We start from the raw sequence: 17071 nt of genomic DNA, 5'->3' as shown, positions 1-17071 counted from the left end.
TGAGCAAAAATGCATACTTTTCTAGAAGATATTGCAATCACCTAAGAGAAACCATAATGTCCTTTTCTAAACCTAATAAAGTTGTTAATAGAAGAGAAAGGAAAAGACATGCTAAATCATATGGCATTAACTCATGACTGTAGAGATTACGAGGTTAATATGAACAAAGATTTCATAGGGTGGGTAGAACTACACAGACTTCTTCAGTGAAGAGAACAGAAATGAGGTTTCCATAAGACAGACATCTGGAAAATTCTGGAGCAGTAGGGAAGACGCTTAGTGTGCATCTTCTATTATGAGGAAGCAGCATTTCCCAAGAACAAATCCAAATAAGGTACCTGCTCTGGAAGTTGAATCTCACTGTCCAGTTATTTCCATCCAGAGTCTGCTCTTTACAGTCGGCAGGCAGCTCTCACTTCATCTCTACCTTGTTTCTTTTATGTTCTTCATGTTAAAAATTTTATTTTATTTTATTGCTTTTCCCATAAGCTACAACCTCACTGAGAAGTAACTGTGAGGAATAAGCTAAGTGAAAAGGAAAAACATACTGCAGAAACACATGATACAGTATGGTAACCAAAAGCTAAATGGAGCCATGTTGAATTATGACAGAAGCCACATGTCCAATCTCCAGGGGCCAGCAGGCACCATACCAACACAGAGCAGAACATTTCTGTCACTGAAAGGTTATACCACACAGTACTGTCCTGAAAGGATGCTTAGCCTAGAGATTATCTTGTGTTCTTTGTCTACTCTCATGCCACTGATACCTCAAAGTTTTGCTGATATTTTTATAACTGTAGTTATTAGAGGTGTAAGTGTGCTATGTATGCCTGGCATGTTCCCTCTTTAGCATCCTCTCCATAGCTTTTATTGTCATAGAGATTTACCCACGTAGACAAGAAAGAAACTCTTACTATTTCATTTTAAGAAGTGTCATGGTGTTGTGAACAAACAGGAAATAAAACATTGTTCTCACCTTTCTATTTCAACTATCATCTTTCTGTCTTGGTTTGGAGTTACCTCCTGACACCTGAACCCCAACCTCAACTCACTGCTACAATATCTACCTACCTATTTTGAGAGAAGGCTGCTGTTAGTAGATGCACAGTGATACAAAAACATCTGAGGTTCATATTATTATTCACAAATATGCATAGTCTAATAAGTGAGACGTGTTTATGGATAGTCATGTAATTTCATGTCTTTTCTTAACAAGATTTTTTTGGAGTATGGGGGAACATGGTCTTGTGTACTTCAGACTAGTCTTGAACTTGCTGTGAAGATAAGCATGGCTTTGAAATTCTGATACTGGCAGGTGCTGGGATTCTAAGTATGTGCCACCATACTAGGCTTCTTTATATGGTGCTAGAGATAGGATCCAGGATGTGAGGCAAGAATTCTATCAATTCAGCTATAGCTATAACCCCAAAAGATATTTTATTTTTTAAAATAATGGTTAAAGACTATTTATTTGTGTGTGTGTGGCTATGTGAGTAGATACTCGTGTTCATGGGGTAGGTGTGTGCCTGTGCATACCCATGGAGGGCAATGCCAGTGTCCTCCTCTAAAACTCTCCACCTATTCCTTTGAGACTGAGGGTCTTTCCCTGCAGTCACATTTAACTCTGCTATACTGGAGGCCAGCAAGCCCCAACAATCTGTTTTTGCCTTCCTGAAGCACTGGCATTACTGGTATTAAGAGGCACCAGGCTTATTATGTGTTTGGCAGGATCTGAACTCTGGTCCTCACAATTGTGCAGTTAAGTGCTCTTAACTACTGAGCAATATCTCCAGCTCATCCCTCCCCAAGGTATATTTGATATCTTAGATGTAGTAAAGATCATTAGAGAATTTTTTGGTAAAAGAAATGGAATGAACTAATTTGCTTAAATAGAAACAGCACAAAGCTCAAATGTCCTGTAGAGACAATCAAGGCAGAAGTAATCTCTAAATATTTGCTATATTGCTGGGTCCATGTTTACTACCAAAACAGTTAGACTTCTTCATACTAAACTTAATGGTGAAAACATATTCATAAAAGATAAGGTGTGTGTGTGGGGGGGGGGGAGTTGGAGAGATGGCTCAGCAATTAAGAGCACTGGCTGCTCTGCCAGAGGTCCTGAGTTCAATTCCCAGCAACCACATGGTGGCTCACAACCATCTGTAATGTGATCTGGGGCCGTCTTCTGGCCTGGGGGTAAAACACTGTGTATATAATAAATAAATAAATCTTTAAAAAAAAGTAAGGTGGTAAAGGAAAGAATAATACCAAAAGAATATAATTAATTCATAGTCTAGATTAACATCATCATGTGAATTCATATTCACACACACAAGAACACATTGTAAACATGTATATACCACAAGTACAGAAAAAACTATATGCATATTTCTTTGACTAAATAAAATTAAATTGTATATATCAATTTATGTTTAGTTGTGCATAAGTAAACAACTGGAAAGTTACTTATTATCAATATCTACCCTTGAGAAATAGAGTTTTGTATAGAGATTAAAATGCACTAATTTCAAAATTGATTCCGGCACACATTCCTTGGGAGTAAAAGGGTGGGATCCTATCCCCTGTTACTGGTTTAAAGAGCAACAGATAATTTCATGTTTCCTAGCATGCACTGCACATATGTTCCATAATCTTAACAAGTCTAGAAGTAAGTATTATACACTGATTACCTGTGGAAAATCTTGAATTTCCTTGTCTATAGAACTGGAGTATAATAATACACATATCATGGGGATTTTTGTAAAAACTGAGTGAACTAACATACGTGAGGCTCTTAAAACAGTGTCTGTACACGGTAAGCATTATTATGTGTTATTGAATACTTGTTCTCCTTGCTACTGACTTCTATTTTTACTACAATAATTGTAGTTTTATCTCTTGCTTGTATTTACTCAGTGTCTTAAAATAGATCTGCCTACCAACAATCTCTGTCACTCTAATCCATTTCAGTACACATTATCAAATCATTGTGAGGTAAAAGTTCTTGTACAAAGGTCTTCAAGACTCATTCTTTATTCATAAAGAACAAAGTATTTTCTCAGCCACCATCCAATGGTTCCAGGTTCATTTTCTATCTCACTCCTCTACTGTTCTCACTAAACCAAGCTACTACTCTTTTTTGTACACATTTGTTCTCTTGGTACATGTGATATCTCTTTCCTCAGTCTGAAGTATTTTTGCCAATTCCTATCTCGAGTTTAAATCTTACTAAGTCTGAAGTTAGTTTCCCTGTTCTCTCAACTGTCAAGAAGAATGTATTTCATCCTAAGGAAAGTTCAACTCATTCCTTATAGTACAAAAACCTGCATGCAAACATGCATACGTGTACACACACAGAGAGACAGACAGACAGACAGACACACACACACACACACACACACCCTTCTGTGGATTTCCTGTGTCTAATTCTTAATCCGATGACTTTCCTAACCTAGGTTTTTAGCTTCTGTACCTGAAAAATGTCATCATCTCAGATCTTGCACAGTCTGCTAAAAAGACCTGACCTGAAGTAGGATAAGATGCTAATAGGCTTGTTTCACACAGCTTTTGAGAGGATCAGAAACACGTAAAATCAACTAGTAACCCATAGTGGGTATTCATTAAATAGAAGTTATTGTTACTTTCCCTTCAGAATAATTTTTATTTTTAAGGTGGGCAAGGTGGTGCACAGTTGTAATTCCAATACTCAAGATATGAAGCAGAAGGATCCCAAGGCCAGGGCTTCATAGGCAGACCTGAAGATCTTTAAGATCTGACCCATCTTAAAGAAAAAGAGAAAAAATAGGAATATCTATTTCTGAAAACAAAACCCATGTATGTATATATGCAAATACTTAGACATGACAATAGAAAATAATGAACTAGTTGGATGCCCAGACAGATACAGAATCTCATTAAATGTATAACTTCATCTGAATGTGACTGTGAACCAAGGTTTCATCTTCCCCAGTGACAAGGCCAATGCTATACAAACACCTATTTATTATTAAAAAGGTACAGTACGACTAAAAGTCAAAATCGACTCATCTCTAAGCCTGTAATTGTGTGGTGGTACTACATAAAAATAAACTTTAAACAGTGTAGGTTCAAAGCATCAAGTCACTGATTAGCACAATAAATTTATTTGAAAACTACACAAAATCTGACCCTTTGTCCTTAGTTTAGAACAGGATTACTCAGAGTTCAGACTGTGGTGCTGCAGAAAGGACATCATTTCAACATCCATATATTATAAAGAGACGTTTAACAGCATTTAACACTGAGCAGATGAACTTGGCATATATTGCACTGTCATAAACTCCATTTGAAGGTTTAACTAATTAAGTAATAGACTGGTTTTTAAATAGGCCAAATGGTAGTAAAACTCACTACAATCCTTCACTGTATAGAGGCACAACTTAATTATAAAACTGAATGAACCAGTTTAAAATGAAGAGATATTAACGCACTTCCTCATTTTAAATATTTTAAGGAACTTTTCTCTAGAAACCAGTACCTTTTACTACTATAGAAGCGTACATGTAGTAACTTCCTTATACCACTTCCAAAAGATGATTTCAACATGAATCAACAGAAATAGTTTCGAAAGTAGGTCATCGCTATAGCAACCAGTGGGTGGTTTAGCATACTGCCATCACAATGACCTACTTTCTAGTCTGTGCTAGAATAGCTTATATAACTAGTATTTCTAGTTCTGCCTATAAAATAGTCTGAAAAGGGCAGCAGCAAGATACAACATAATCCCACTGCTACTGAAAACAAGGCATTATGAATTCACATGTGCACACCAGGATAAAGTCATTTGTTGTACACTGGAGTTTCCACACAATCTTATACACTCATCAGTAGAAACTACTCTTAGAATTTCTAAACCAAAATCATACAATGTTGACCTTACAGAACTTATATAAAGAATACAAACTAAAATTATTAAAACCACATGAAGGACATCTCTCTCTATTCTTGATATATGAAATAAAAGTTTTAAATATTTAATAAAAATATTAAAGCTCTGGACCTACTATTATAAATAAAAAGGAGATTCTCAACCATACCTCAAAGTATTTTATGAGAGATTTTAAAATTATAAATTGTAATTTTCATCTCCAAGTATAGAATAATGTTTTTTATATGCTCCATTTAAAAAATTCTAAAAAATTAGAGCTTTCACTTAGTCTGTCAACTGTGATGGACATTTTCTCCAAAGATAATACTTTAACATTTAATACAGATAAAATATTTATCATTAAGGTTAATTCTGCACTTGCTAGGCTCAAAATTAAGAGTATACATTCCCAGACTCATATAAGAACACAAAGTTATTTTTATGACAAATACTTTTCAATGCTTTGTTTAAAATCCTAAAACAAAATTTATAGTCATCCCTCTCAGTGCTGCCCACAAAGAAAGCACAGAGGCAGAACAGGGCTTTAGTGTGGGAGCTCAGGCATGACCCAAGATGACTACGGGTGCACTACCACAGCTGAATACTAGCTCAGCATGATCAAGGCTTTAGGTTCAATTCTCAAACATCAAAAATTAAGAAATCAAAGAAATAACAAATAAAACTTTTTAAAAAGCCAGGCCTGGCAGTGCACACGTGTAATTGTGGCACATAGACTACTGATACAAGAGTTAAATTCAGTGCCTACCTGGGAAACATAGTAAAATATTGACTGAAAAAAATAAAGACATTACCTAATTTTAAATTCAAAGCTGCCAAAACAGATTGATGTAGTGTGTCACATGTATCTTAAACAGGATGGGCACTATTGTTATTGGTGATTCCCTGAAATATTAAGCAAAACTTATTAAAGTTCTAAAGCTTCCCTAATGTGCACAGGTAGTAAATAAAACCAGAAAAATCTCAATATATAATACCTGGTGGTTTGATGTACAGTGAATTTAGGCTTCCATTCAGAAGGTGGGAACCTTTTCACTAGGGTTTCCTGTGTAAGGTGGCAGTCACATGGAGCAGTACGCAGGACAGCACCCCACTTCTGACCTGTCTACACCAGCTTCCTAGCTTCCTTCAACCATTTTAACAACCAATATTGCTTCCAAAAAACTCTAAAATGCCTTCTAGGAGAGGGGTTCTAATGTCCACAGAATTAGGAAAGGTACTTAAACATATACATAATATACAGAAACACATTACAAACTGCTATGATGGAAGAGAACATGTGTAGCACAAATGAGTAATACAGAGACTGTATTAAAAATCAGTTCTCACATTTTCCTCCTTCTCTAAGGTAGGGAAGATACTAAAATTCCATGGGTATAGTGATGGTAGACGAGAACCATTTAGTAACAATACAGTTTATTTAATAGAGGTGGAGAAAGAGAAGGAGAAACCTAGATTTTTCCACAAAGGCCAGGTTTATCACTTTCCAATGTCCAGACAATTCCTGCCATATAGTAGAAGCATCATGAATATCTACCCAGTTAATCACCAAACAAATAAGTCATGAGAGGATTCTAAAGGCTTGACTCAATAGTCAGTGGACAAGTATGACAGGGAAGGGATATTTGTTGCATGTCTATTTTGCTAGATACTAGCTATACAACCCTATAAAATATCCCATTAAAAAAATACAAAGTTAGAAATTCATCATGTACATTTTCCAAAGCTCGGCTATGAAATTAAATAAAAACTTTAATCTGGGGCTGGTGAGATGGCTCAGTGGATAGAAGGACTTTCTACCAAGCTGCCTGAGGACCTGAGTTCAATCCCATGGATTCCTGTAAGTTATATTCTGATCTCCAAACACAGTGCATGCATGTGTATGTGTGTATGAATGTGTGCGCACACACAAATAAATGTTTAAAATTAGATTAAAAAAGATTTTAACTGATAAAAAGATGGCCTAGCAGTTAAAAGCTAACTGCACAACCAAAACATCAAAAAATAATATGGATGTGTCTGACTCCAAAGCTGTGCTTTCTGCATTATATAACGCTGCTCTTGTATAGAGCACCTCCTCAATATAGGAAGTGACTAAGAATCTAAGTTACTCCATTTTGTGTCTACTTAGGCAGATCTTGACCTCTACCCATGAATGGTCATGTCCACCTTGGCAACACATTTGAGTTTTCCATGACTTTGACCATGGTCCAGGTGTATTAGCCAAAATAATTAATGTAAACCAAAATAACTAAAGAAGGAATTAGGTTCCTTCTTTACAAGGAATTATTGTAAAAAAAAATAATTGCCATAAATGTCTGCAATAATTACTATGCTCTACCAGGAATGAATATTTCAAGGTTACTCTGACCCTCACCTAACTTTGATATAAATTATGGTCATTGTAGTTTTTGTCTTTAAAAATGGTGACTCCCTGAGCTTAGGCACCAAGAGACACTGAGGCACGAGCCTGCTCTTTGTCATTGGCTAATAAAGAACTCATATAATTTTAATTGGATTAATCAGCGTGGTTGTATCTTTTTTACATGGATTATTACAATAACATTTCAGAAAAACTAGCCTGACAACTTTAAAGATACAAGATGACTAGAGCAGTTTTCTTTTGCTCTCAAGGCTGGGGATGATAAACACTGTATCAGCTCATTTTTTTCCCAAGGAAGGGCTGCACTTGGGCCCCAGTCCCAGGGATTTCAGTCCACATGTATTTTGCTTAAGTTAGAACCTCATGGTAGGAAGCATGAGGTGAAGCAAAGTGAGGCAGTAAGAATGCCACCCACCGCCTAGAAAAACATCTTTTCAGGGCACATCCCACCCTACCCCATTGTGTACTTCTTCTAACTAGACCATATCTCCTAGTGTCTACCACTTCCAATAATGCCATCAACTTATGGATCTGTCAGTGGACTAATTCATTTATTAAAGCACATCATGTTCTAATAGCCTTTTAAGAGTGTCACAAGCCAGGGACCAGCATTTCAACACCCAAGCCACAAGGGGTGTAAGGTAAATGAAGAATGAAGAACTTTAGTCATAATATGTCAACAAGCTATTTCCAGACTCCAGGTATTCCACAGGTATTGGGTTCCTTACTCATGCTGTGTTATAGAGCTGCTGAGGCATCTCTACTCACAAAAGAAACCATAGGTATCAATCAATCAAGACACTGAATCAGGAAGGCAATCAGAGAAAACATCATGCCTAAATCAAGAAAACTCATAAAAGCTAAGATTGGTGAGGAATGCATTATTGAAAAAAATGACTTCAATAAACATCATACTTTCTAAAATAATGTATATGTCCCTCAAGTTTTACCATTTCAAAATGTATTAAAAATCAATGCCAAATGAAGTCTTTTACTAAGCTTGTTGACAGTACATTGGGTTAAGATACAGGTTAAGATACAGGAATAGCTGATAAGCTGACAAACAAGAGAAATGAACATTTCTTAAAATAATTCCCTGGGCTGCTCTAAAAGCAGGTGCTAAGGTCAGCATTAGCCTGGGGATTTCTACAAAGCCCTGGAAAACTTGAGCTTAATCCACATTAAGGAAGACAGAAAATAAAAGCCCAAGGCTCATCAGAGTAGGGCAGCTAATAATAGATCTTCCTTATCTAGTCAGAGAGTCTAAAAACTTCACTCCCAGTTCAAATGGAAATACGGCAAATACTAAGTCACCAGTAAGTCAGCGTTAAAAAACAAAACAAAACAAAACAAACAAAAAAAAAACAAAAAGCAACAACAACAACAACAACAACAACAAACCCTGCCTATTTCTTCCTAGTCTCAGAAAGAAGCAAAGTTTCCCCCTAAGTGGAAAGAGTAAAACATCAAATTTACAGTGGGCAATGGTGGAATGATCAGAGTAAACCCCATGATCAACCCAAACACACCAATGCTAAGTCAGCCATGTCACTATCATGCTCTGAGATGATGTGATGGGAAAACCACTGTAGTCATTTTCTTTTGTACTTATGAGTGTGTGTCTGCATGTATGTATGTATGTATGTATGTATGTATGTATGTATGTATGTATGTATGTATGTATGTATGTATGTATGTATACTGTGTGCGTGCCTGGTGCCCATGGGCCAGAAGAGGGCACTGGATCTCCTGGAATTGGAGATGGTAGTGAACTCCCATGTGATGCTGGGAACTGAACTTGAGTCCTCTGCAAGAGCTCCAAGTGCTCTTCACCATTGAGCCATCTCTCCAGCCTCAAAATCATTTAGTAAGACATTTTTCCCTAGTCCTATAACTCCAGTCTAATCATGAAAACAAAAACCAAACCAAAACAAAAAAATAACAAAAAAAACCAGGCAAACCCAAAGTTGGGTCCATTCTATAAAATACAGAAACAACATTCAAAATTATGAAGGCCATAAAATGTAGGAAAGTACTGAGAAACTGTTATAAAACAGATGAAGGAAATACTTAACTAGAGTGAAATCTGAATAGTGCCTGAACTTCAGTGAATAATGTAGTGTCTCAGTTTTGACATAAGGATGTATTAATATTAAAAGGAACTGGAGATAGAAAGTGTAGGAGTTTTCTGTATTATTTGGCACATTTTCTGTATATCTAAAATAGCTCAAATTAAGTCTTATTGACAAATATCTGTCTCAAGAATATGTCATCTCACTGAAAATTCAAGGAATTGGGCTGGAGAGATGGCTCAGAGGTTAAGAGCATTGATTAGACTCTTCCAGAGGTCCTGAGTTCAATTCCCAGCAACCACATGGTGGCTCACAACCATCTATAATGAGGTCTGATGCCCTCTTCCAGCATGCAGGCAAACATGCAGACAGAACAATGTATACATAATAAATAAATAAATCTTTAAAAGAAATAAAGAAAATTCAAGGCATTGATATGACAGAAAACACTTCGTGCAAAGCATTACATTTAAAGCAGTACTAGATTTGTAGTAATTTGAGATAGCTAAACTATCTATGGCTCTCTCTCTAAGATGCTCCCAGATATGAGTGCACATGACCCCACCCTCCACAAACATGCATGTACAAATAACAGATCCTTTCAGATTCTTCACTTCAATACACGCTACAAAGAAATCGCACCAAAAGTGCCACAAAAAAATCAATCACAAAATAATCACTTGAATTACAAAATATGAGATTTGAAAATAACTGAAAACTTTTTAAAGCTCATGAAAGGTACTAATTAAGAAACACACGAATCTCAAACAAGGTAACAAAGAGAATGATTTAGGCAGGTGTTTGGGGAAGGGAAGAACTGGAGGAAATAAAAAAGTCATTAACAGAAAACGAAGAGAGATATGGAGAGGGAGATGTGAGGCTGTGAGGATAATAATTTAGAAAATGCCTAGATCTGAAAAATAATGAAGACACACCTAAAACTTGTTGAATGCAACTTAAGGTGTACTGTATTAAGTCAGTTTTGTTTCACCACAACAATATGTCCAAGACAACTAACTTTGTAAAGAGAGCAATGTATTAAGATCACAATTTTGGAGGTTGCATTGTAGACTGGCTGACCCTAATGGTTTCAGCCTTTGTGCTATGGAGAAGTGTGGGACTGTAGAGGGACATGAGTCCAAGCTGGGAAGAAGAAAGGATGAAAGGATGGGTGTGGACTAGTCTCCCAGAGGACTTCCTAAAGACTCCACCACCTCACAACAGCACCCACGTGTGGACCAAGTCTTCAGTCAGGGAACTTTGGGCAACACACAGCCCAATGTCTACACCACAGTAGGAAGGAAGGCAATAAATATATCAGCTTAAATACTTCATAGGAAAGAGGACTTTAAATTAAGTTAGAAAAACAGCAGGAACCCCTAAAAAAGTAGAAAAAATGAAATTATAAAGATGTGAAAATAGAACACAAATTCATAATAGAAAAAAGGCCACAGCTATCATATGAAGAAAGTAATATAAACAGTAATACAAAAGTAATATAAAAATATGGTACCTCGTGCCTATAATCCTAGTACTTGGGCAACTGAGGCAGGACAGTTACTAGGAGTTTGAGGCCAGCCTGGGCCACAGGTGAGACCCTGTCTCAAAAAAATCCAAAATAAAGAAAAACAAAATAATATAAACTTCTGGTAAGAGTAATTAAGAAAATGAGAGAGGGCAAAATAAACAATATTAAGGAAAAAAGGTATAATCTCAGATACTGATGGCCTTAAATTAGAAGATAGTATGAAGAAATTTTATGCAAATTAAAAAACTCAAGGTCCTGGAAGAGATGGGTCCTGAGTCTGATTCCCAGCATCCATGGCAAACTTTGACACAGTGCTATGTGCCCTCAATACCAGTCTTGTGGAGGTGCAGACAAAAGCATCACCCCATCTAACTCAACTGATGATCTTCAGGCTCAGTGAGAGACCCTACCTCAAAAAATAAGGTGTTAAATAAAGGGTGCTCAAATTGACCCGAGGCCTCCATATGCATATGTACATACATCACAGACACAGACACAGACACAGACACACAGACACACAGACACACAGACACACACACACACACACACACACACACACACACACACACACACACACACGCTACAAATAGACAAAAATGAAAAACTTAAGATACTATAAGCATGACTTGAAGAAATGTAAAGTTTACCAAAATGAACTCAAATGCAAAAAGAACATGTAAAATGATCCTAACAGGTATTAAGACACACACTGAGGCAAGAGAACTGTTGAGAAACTGGACCAGTGTGGGCTACGGTAAGTAGGGGGCCAGCCAGGATTATATAGCCAAACAAAATAACAAACAAAGAGAGCTGGCATGGTAGTGTATGCCTATAACCCCATTACTCAGAAGGTAGAGACAGAAGGACCAGGAGGAGTTCAAGGTTAGCCTAGTCTGCATGAGAAAATCTTAAAAGGCGGGGTGGGGGGGGACGACTAAAAAAAAATCAATAGTTAAAAAGTTACAAAGAAACCACAGCATTATGGACAAATTTTTATCAAACATTCAAGGAATTAAATTTTTAATTTTACAGAGGTTCTTGTTTAATACAGAGGACAGATCAAAAACTAAAATTTCCTTATTCCTCTGTGATCTCAAAAAAACACAGCTATTTATAATCTAGAAATCATATCCCTGTCTATTTTTAAACACTCCTGCATTGTAACTTCAAAAGTCAGGCTGAAGCAAGTGCAATATACACTTCTAGGCTTTAGAGGACTTACATATAACTAAATAGCATCTGCCTGACATGCGCTTAAAAGCATGCTGTCCTAGATCTAAATCTAATGCTTTCTGTAGTCTAACAGTCTGACTTGAAATTTCTACTTAAAAAAAAATCCATAGCCAGCTTAAGTTGGTTTGTTGAAGATTTGACAAATGGCCAAGATCTTAGAATAAAAGGTTCTTCATTAGGGAGATACAAATAAAAGCTACAATGAGATATCATCTTTCCATAACTAGAGTTGTTATTATCAAGAAGATAAAAATAATGAATTCTGGCAAGAACAAAGAAGAAAGAAACTTTCATGGACCGAGGCAACATGGACAGTGCATCAAGTGAACTAATCCAGTTATACTGAGGTGATAGGTAGGAGCTGAAAAGTTGGCTTCATAGAAGTATAGAATAGAATGATGGCTACAGAAGCTAGGAAGGAGAAAGAAAGAGGAGGTAGAGGAGGACTGGACAACAACAGGTATCCAAAATCAGCGACCTAGAAGGAATAGCTCTGGTGTGTAGTTAGGTGACTATAGCTTATAGTAATTATTATATAGGTCATAAAGAGCTAAAAGGGAAGAATTTAAAGATTCTCAACATAAAGAAATAATAGTTGTTGAAAGTGATTGGTCATTACAGACTGTATGAATGTGTAGTGATTATGTGCTATTATGATACCACTTAAGTTTTTAATTGAAAGAGGCCGGCATAAAACATTTTACAAAACAAAATAGAGCCAATGAGACACAAAATTTAAAGAATACATGAAAATTACGTAAAGACAGCTAACATATACAAATGGATCTTTAAAAGGAGAAAAGAGAACAAATCAGTAATGTATTAAAAAAGGAAATAGCTGAAACATTTTCTAAACTGACAAAAGACTAATACACAGGCTGGGAAAGCTGGACACATCACATCCATGAGCAATTAATAGAGTAATACACAAACTGTCATTTAAAATATTCTATGGCATCAGAGAAGGGAATATTTAAAACCAAAGATGGTATGTTGCCCTCACAGAATTAATATTGGGAGCAATAGGTGATCACATACTTCTAGTATGTATGGAAAAAAATGTTATCTTATAATTCTATACCACAGTATAAAAATAAAAAATGATGGGATCTGGCATGGATGGGAAATTTATAAACACCCAAAGCTCTTATGCTAAATGCTTGATAACCAATTTGTGGAACTATTGGGACCCAGGAGATTGTTTCAGAGATAGGGCCTGATCATAAGGAAAAGGACTACTAAGGGGGACACTTGTGACCTGAACTCTCCTCCTCCTCTTCCTCTTGTGGCTTCCTAGATGTTGTGAGTTAATCAACCACATATTCCCTTCCATGGCATTCTACAATGACCTAGGTCTGACCCATGGAGCCACAGCAACTATAACCTGAAATATATGAAACAATTAGCTAAAGGAAAACTTTTCTTTAGTTGATTCTCAGTATGTTGTGATATGATGGGCTGCAGTATCTTCAGACAAATGATGAAGGAACTTGCCTCTAGATCCTCCACTAGAGTGAACTCTAAAGTCAATCCACATAAAAGGGAAAAAAAAGTGATCCAAAGTTTCCCTGTGAGGAGGTCTGACACGAGGAGGAATAAAGAACAAAGAGTATGGTAAATGTGTACAGAAGTCATCACTGGCCTTTAAATGATGAGGTCAAAACGATTAGAAATATAGACATATCAGAAGGAAGTAAATTAGTGTACAATTTAAATGTATTTTATTACCCAATAAAGGGAAAATTATTAACTATAGACATGGATCTATATGCATCTGATAATAAACAGTGAATAGTTAAAATAAGGTATATTTTCCAAAGTAGTAGAAAGATGCTAATAAAATTTTAGTCAATGAAATTAAAATAACAGATAAAGCAACAGAACAGGAATGACAAAAACAAAACATGAAATAAGGATGATTGACATACAGCTGCAGGGATGGCTCAGCATTTAAGAGCACTTGCTGCTGTTGAGAGGACCAGGGTTCAATTCCTAGCACCTACATGGCAGTGCAGAACTGTCTGTAAATCAACTTCCAGGTGTTCTAACACCCTCTTCTGACCTCCATGGGCACTGCACACCCCTGGTGAATAGACATATATGTAGGCAAAATACCCATACACATAAAACATATAATAAATAATTTAAAAATATGATTTACATAAATCCAAATAGCTTAGTAATAAAAAGCATAAACAGGATAAACAGAGGCTTTAATCAAAATGAAAACTATTCCAACAACAAACAGAAAAGTAGTAATACCATGCTATTCACAAGAAGACACAGGCCCTAGAAAGTTTGTTATAAAAGTATCAAAGAACATGCTCTAGTGGTATTAATTATAAATGTAACAGAATTTAAAGCGATACACAATAAATAAAATTCAAAATAATAGACACCAGGAAATATAACTTTATATATTCAACTATAATTCACAATAATAAAAGCAAAAGGCTTCAATTTTCCAGGTAGAAATATTCTAATATTGGAATGTCAAATGCATAAGATACCAACAGAATTTCACACACACATAGATCTGTGACTCTAGGGCTTTTCAGTCTGATAATAACTGACTGAGGTGGCTAATTTTCATTGCCAATTTTGACTGGATTTAGAATCACCTGGGATTCTGTCAGACACATCTGGTGTGGCTGTGAGGGCACTTCTAGCAATGATGAGGAAGACCCAGCCTGGATATAGGGGATTCTATTCCACTGGCTGGCAACCCAGGTAGACTGGAAGGGAAAGGAAGTAGTGACACACCCATCTCTCTTCCTGGCTTTCCACCACATTAACTGCTCTGCCATGCCCCTTGCCACAATGGACTGACACCTCTATAACCACCTCCCCCCACTTAAGCTATTTCTGTCAGGATTCATTCACAACAATGAGAAAGTAAAAACAGTACATTAACATAAGCACACCAAAAATAAAAAGAAGATCTGGATAATATATAAACAACTCTGGATTAATGGAGAAAAAAATCAAGGCATATCCTCCTTAATAACCATAGTGTGTATATCTGGAGTATATAAGTATATGTCCATATATACATATATATATATATATATACATACATATATATGGGATAAAGATATATGGGCCATTTTATCTGAGTATATGTTAGATCATTAAAAGTCAAAACATTTGTCAAAGAACTGAAATAATACATATTTTATAACTTCTTGTATTTAAGCTGGAAAATAGTATTAAAAATTAGCTAATCTGTAATGTTATAAATATTCTAAGAATATAATGTTTCTAAATCACTACTCAAAGGAAACAAGTATAATAACTTTACAAAGTTATTTGGGGATTATTAACAATGAAGCTCCCACATAAAGAGTTACAACTGTAAAGTCAAGCAGAGAAACACTTAATACCTAATGCTGACCCTAGAAAATGAAAAGGCTAAAAACTTACCTTATTAAGCATAATAGGTACTTCAATCCTAACTGCATTTCAGTAAACCACAGTATGAAAAAGAAATAAACCAGAAAAGATTAGTGAGAATAGAAAAAATGCACGGGGATGGTTGATATAGCTTAGTGGTAGAATACTTGCCTAGCAGGTGCAAGAACATGGATTCAATCCCTAATGCCAGGAAATAAATAAGGAAGAAACAACAACTACCAAAAAACTCAATAGAAAGGGGGGGGGGGTAAGTTTAGTTCTCAAAAGAGCTTTTGCTAACCTCTAATTAAGACAAAAAGAGAAAAGACATAAATAAAACTACTAAAAATGCAAAGGACCAGGCTGGTGGTTTGTGTCTTTAACGCCAGCCTTACACTCAGGAGGCAGAGGCAAGTGGATCTCTATAAAGTCAAGGCCAGCCTGGCCTACATAGCAAGTTCTAGGACAGCTAGAGCTACATGGTAAGTTCCATGTTACCAGCATGACTGCCTGAGCATGAGCTGAACAAGGACAACAACAACAGACATGCTAAGAAAGCCCATGAGGTCTACACTAACAACTCCAGGCAAACAAAGAAGGCTGAGCTCAGGAGAAATAGTCTTACCCAAGGAAAAGCACACCCATTGGTTACCCAAGACCAATGGTCATTCCTAAAAATGTACATCCAAATAACATCACACAGACTGAGTAGATAGGATTTGCAAATTTAGTAATGGGTATACATATACATGCGTGTACACATGTGCACACACACACACACACACACACACACACACACACACACACACAGAGGGGGGTATTTAACAACAATTAATGAAATAAAGAGGTTCTGGAGGAAGATCTGGGAGAAACTGGGGAAAAGGAAAACATGATCAAAATATATGAAGACAAAATTTTCCCAATAAAAGAAGGAAAAAGGAGGCTATAAATATGGAAGAGAACAACAACAACAACAAAAAAGGTAATGGGAAGGTTTGAAGGAAAGGGAAGGGGGGAATGATGTAATTATGTTATGATCTCAAAAAGTAAAATAATAAAAAATTTTATGATAAAATGAAAAGGGCAAAATGAATATAGATTACATATACTCTAAGTCAAACACATAAAAAGCCAAATGTATTCAATTTTAACTAATGAACAGGTTATGTAGGACAATTTTGTCACTGAAACAGAAATTACAATAGATAAAACCCCTTCCTAAAAAGCAACTAAGAACTAACAAGACAATAAGGAGTCACCAAACAAAGGGTGAGCAGAGCATGCCTGGGTCAGGGTCAGTGTCTGTCCAGAGCACTTCAACTGATGGTTCTGAGGGCTTCTCAATGCAAGGGGGACAAAGTCAAGACTGAATACCAGCGTAGAATAAAGTCTAAATGAAGACTTTTGAAACACTAAGCCAACAGTTCTAAAAGCCACACATACACAGTAGGGAAGGGAAAGGCAGAAAAAAGCCCTCCTCCACACTTTCCTTGCTCCTTGAATCTAGGGGGAGGGGTAAACTAGAAAGCACTGAC

The 17071-nt window shown here is 36.3% G+C and overlaps 1 protein-coding gene across 1 annotated transcript in view; it reads right to left on the bottom strand.

The window, feature by feature from the left end:
- The window catches only part of Cry1 (cryptochrome circadian regulator 1), a 54045-nt gene that overhangs the window by 24450 nt on the left and 12524 nt on the right, over positions 1-17071 (bottom strand). The gene's annotated exons all lie outside the window — the stretch shown is intronic.

The sequence above is a fragment of the Cricetulus griseus genome, assembly GCF_003668045.3.
Source record: "Cricetulus griseus strain 17A/GY chromosome 1 unlocalized genomic scaffold, alternate assembly CriGri-PICRH-1.0 chr1_0, whole genome shotgun sequence".
Taxonomy (NCBI): Eukaryota; Metazoa; Chordata; class Mammalia; order Rodentia; family Cricetidae; genus Cricetulus; species Cricetulus griseus.
This window is presented reverse-complemented; position numbering and strand designations above follow the sequence as displayed.